This window comes from Nuphar pumila, chromosome 5 (genome assembly GCF_984573655.1).
Source record: "Nuphar pumila chromosome 5, dmNupPumi1.hap1.1, whole genome shotgun sequence".
NCBI classification, from domain to species: Eukaryota; Viridiplantae; Streptophyta; class Magnoliopsida; order Nymphaeales; family Nymphaeaceae; genus Nuphar; species Nuphar pumila.
The window spans coordinates 31,640,087-31,645,322 of NC_143253.1; the positions used below are offsets into that span (position 1 = coordinate 31,640,087).

The 5,236-nt window shown below is 37.2% G+C and overlaps 1 pseudogene; it reads left to right on the forward strand.

Annotated features, from left to right (window-relative positions):
- Positions 1-1,362, forward strand: LOC149837297 (fasciclin-like arabinogalactan protein 10 pseudogene; annotated as a pseudogene).
- The last annotated feature ends 3,874 nt before the right edge of the window (positions 1,363-5,236 follow it).

Below are 5,236 nucleotides of genomic sequence, written 5' to 3' on the forward strand. Positions count from 1 at the left end.
ATGAGCCCCACCTCCATGTCTAGGCCTACTCTCTTCTTCTTCTTCTTCTTCCTCCTCATCTCCACTGCAACATCTTTCAACATCACCAAAATGCTCACCCAATTCTCGGACTTCAGCGTCTTCAATGGCTACCTCACGCAGACGGGCCTCGTCACCGATATCAACAGCCGAAACACTATCACCGTCCTTGCCGTGAACAATGATGCGCTGTCCACCCTCTCCGCGCGGAACCTCCCGGTGGATTCCATCAAGAGGGTGCTAAGTTTGCATGTGGTCCTTGACTACTACGACCCGGAGAAGCTGCAGCATCTCACCGGAAAGAGCGCACTGCTCACCACACTCTTCCAGACCACTGGAACTGCCACTGGCCACGAAGGTTTCATAAATGTCACCAGTCTGAGCTCCAGCAAGATCGCGTTCGGCTCCGCCACCCGCGGCTCCAGCCTAACCGCCGAGCTCGTGAAATCTCTTGCTGCGGAGCCCTACAACATATCGGTCTTGCAGATCAGCAGCGTCATAATCCCACCTGGATTCGAGAATTCATCGACGCCCGCAACTCAGGTTAATATCACTTCCACTCTCCTGAATGCTGGGTTCAAGGCCTTTGCAGGGCTGCTCCAATCAACAGGGGCAATTCAGACATACCAGGGTGCTGAGAACAATGGCATTACAGTTTTTGCACCCAAAGATCAAGCCCTGGCCGTTGTACCCGCCAACCTGACCGCTGATCAGAAGTCCTCCCTTGTATTGTACCATGCGATTAGGGGTTATCAACCAATGCAGTACCTGAAGAAGGTGGCTGGACCCTTGAAAACCCTTGCTTCCAACAGTAATTCAAGATTTGAACTGAATGTGAAGACCAACGGTCAAGATGTGACCGTCAACTCCGGCCTCAATACCGTTAATGTCGGTAATACCGTTCTGGACCAACAGCAGATTGTCATATACTCCATCGACGCCGTGCTCCAGCCGCCAGAGATCTTTGCATCCGGCGGCTCCCCGGCTTCGGCGCCGAAGGCAGCCTCAGTCCCGTCCAATGCAAGTGCACCTGCTCCATCCAATGCATCTGCACCTGCTGCATCCCATGCAAGCCCACCAGCTCCAGTGCCGTCTGCTGACTATGGGTCCCCTGCCCCTACTGACTCCTCTGCACCTACCGAATCCCCGGCTGCATCCCCGCCATCACCGCCGTCTGCCGATGCTCCAGCCACAGATGGCCCAGCTGTGAGCCCGTCTGCAAAGGGCCCTAAATCAGAAGCACCGGCGCCTTCCACGCCGTCGGATTCATCCTCAACCACACGCTTAGCCTACAGTTCTTGCCTTGCTGCTGTCCTGAGCATCCTCTACTACATTGTTATGTGAGTGATGTCGGTAGCTTAGTTCTTGTTTCCAAAGTGGTAGAAGCTACCAACTTGTTTGTTTTTTTCCTTTAATTTCCTGATAAACATGGCAGGGGTTATTTGGTCTCTCTCTCTCTCTCTACATATATATATATATATATATATATATATATATATATATATATATATATATATATATATATATATATATATATATATATATATATATATATATATATATATATACCGTGCATTTGCACAGGAAAGAAAAACAGAGAATACAAAGCATTGTGATTTTTTACAAACCATGCATGACCTTTATTGTCGAGACCATTATGAACCCACATAATACGTGCATGAACCATATACTTGATACTTTCATTTCTTCAAACGTGTGGCTCAAGTTCTTCAAGAAAATTTTGTTTGCAAGTTCGGCGTAACACCTAATGTTCTGCATATTGGAATGTAAAGCTATTATTTAGACATAAACTGAAGCCAATAAAGCAAATAGTGAAACTAACAACTACAAACATGAAAAATAGGAAATTATAATGTGAAGATGATATAATATTTGAAGAAAAAATCGGAAACTATAATGTGGTAGCCAGCAAATGCTATGGTAACTGTTCAGTCAAGCTACATTTTTTTTTTAACATTTCAAGATATAGAGCCGAGTTTACAAGGAATGTGAACACCACTTAATTGTCTCCCCACTTTTACCAATAATCAGACCAACCTAGAAGCATTGTTTGCAGAGGTATATAGGTTCAAAACGAAAGAAGCAGCATGTAAATTTCATGGATGAAAAAAATAAAGGTTTCAATGCAGTCATTAGGAACTTGAATTTGAAGTTGTTCTCCTGTAGTAAAACCCGTGATATGATCAGGTGCAATGTGATTGTGGAGGGTGATCAGGTGCTTAATGCACAAATATTTGTGCAATCATATTACACCCGATTCCCTAGCAACAAGGTAGGTAGGTGAGCCACCTGCTTCAGCCTACAATATGAATGCATCATAAAATCTAGAAATGATAATGGTCCTTTTAATAACTATAAAAATATGGCCTTCCACAGAGAAATATAACCAAAGACTATTGGACCTGTCAGAAAATCATAAATTAAAATAAACAGAGAAACCTCTACAATAACATCCTACATGAGTTGTTTTGCCATGTCATATTTTCAACAGTTTCGATTAGTTTCGCTGCGTTGTTGTAGAGGATGGGGTTGCATCTACAAAATTACCGATAAGGTCTCTAATATGCGCCAGATGCTCCATCAGGTAATAAATAATTAAAGTAGTACATAACCTCTCTTTGTCAATCACAAGTTCATCTGAAAATTGAATATAACGTCAACATAGAGAAAAATAAAATAAAATAAGTGAAAAACAAATAATGAGAGAACCTATAGCTATTTTTTTTAAACGAGCATACAACACAAAGAAAAACTATTTTAAGTTCTTTTTGAAAACCAAATGAAAGCAATTTCAATCCAAATGGGCAATACCATACACAGTGAATCAAAACAATTCTATATATTAATTTTCAATTGACATTTACAAAATCCGGTGAAATATATATAAGTACTTTTACAAAATTTTCAAATCATATACATTTGAAAGTCCCAAAAACACAGATGTCCCAAGACTAGAATGGATCAATAATCCAGTTCCAGAGATACTCAACTCCATCACATCCATCGCCACCAAAGCATGCCTACCCGTGAGTACATGAAAAAAAGAAAGAAAGTAGGGGTGAGGCAAAACACATGTCTCAGTAGAAAACTCGACCTCACATATCATGATAGCAAACATGGATAGGTCAGTGAGCAAAACTGGACTCCAATCAAGTCTACGACTCTACACGAGCCCAACACCCGACTCCCTGTGGCATCTAACTCGACTAAACCTCTAACTCAAGAGGAAAAACAATAATACATGCACACCCTAGATGCATGAATATATTTTAATATTTTTTCTATTTAAGTTATTTGTTTGCTTTCTACATTATGCACATTCAATTATTTTGTTTCGATATTAATTATTGTTTCCATGAGGGCACCACTGCTTCGAACCACTAGAAGCTCACTGGTCTACATGAAAGTATATTTTTAAACACTGATATTTTACATCATTTATTAACCCCAAGAGAACTCGATTATACCAGTATCAGGGTTCAGAACCCTTCGTTAAGACATTTCTTTTTTTAGACAAAGTCATAGTGCACTACCGCTAGCATAAGTAGCTGAACCTCCTACATAAAAGAGTCTTTGTCTCCTAAACTACCATAGTTGAAGACTGGTCCACCCTAATCACCAAGACGGAGCCCTATAACAACAACATGCCATCGTCAACTGAGAAGAAGTCTATCAACAACTCATCACATCCCATAGGGTTTGTGCAAACTCGTTCACAAAATAAGTACAAAGCTACTCAAGGTGACAAGTTATCACATCTTTTAGGATATAACCAAACATCTCTATGTAACTTGTTTCATATTTAATTAAAATTTATTTTTACTTTAGTTTTCAACGTATCTTCTAGGTAAATGAGCCTTGACCAACAAGTTATACCAAGTTCTTTTAACTTATGATATTAGTTATCTAGCTTGTATAATCATTTTATTGCATATATGGGGTCACCTACATGCCCCAAAAGCATCATGTTCAACTAAGGCCTCACTATCATCCTATAGTAGGCTCACACTTGGAAAAAATTATTTCTCATGATCCATGCTGAGAAAACTTAAAAAATATCGTAAAACTCAAGTTCATGAATCCCAATACAATATATGTGACCTACTAAAGCCCATGTATAAAAAAATCTACCAATAATCTATTCAAGAGCCCAAAAGAAAATAACGCATTAACAAAAACTTTAAACTAAGTTCAAACCCCATTTAAACATAAGAAATATGTTCATTATTCATTTAATGCCACAACCTCTGGGCCTTCAATTCAATTAACGTTTGCCAAAATAAAAGAATAGACCAATACTTAAATTATAAATTTGTATAATATGTTTCATAAGAATATGGTACATTCCTAATTTAGAACAACATAGAACCTTGCACACAAGCTATAAATAATATTTTTTTTCTAACTTAGATCAATATGGACAACATGGATATCTCATAATAGAAAATTTTCTTTTAAAACAAACACTTAGGTAGTTAAGCAACTCATAATAGATTTTTTCACAAGTCAATACACATAGGTAGTTATGCATCTCATAACAGTTTTTTTTTCAAAAATCGATAGACATAGGCAATTATGCATCTCATAATATTTTTTTTTCTAAAAATTAAAACACATAAGTAGTTAAACATCTAATAAAATATATTTTTTTTTCTAAAAAATTTAATACACATAAACAATTGAGCCTTCTTATAACAAAATTTCTAAAAATCAATACATATAGGCAGGATAAGCAATCTAATAACAGATTTTTTCCAAGAATTAATACACAATAGGCAATTGAGTATTCTAATAACAGATTTCTATCCAAAAATCAAAACACATGCGCAGTTAAGCATTCTCCTTTCCGAATTTTTTCAAAATTTGAAACACATAGGTAGTAAGCATCTAATAACAGATTTTTAAAAAAAAAAAATTCAATACACAAAAGTAGTTGAGCATTCTCATAACAGATTTTCTAAAAATCAATACACATAGGAAAGTTAAGCAATCTAATAACAGATTTTTCCAAAAAAAATCAATATCAATAAGCAATTAAACATTCTAATAACATATTTTTTTTCCAAAAATCCAATACGTATAAACAATTGAGCATTCTCATAATATATTTTACAAAAATCAATACACATAGGTAAATTAAGCAATCTAATAACATATTTTTCCAAAAATCAATATACAATAGGCAGTTAAGCATTTT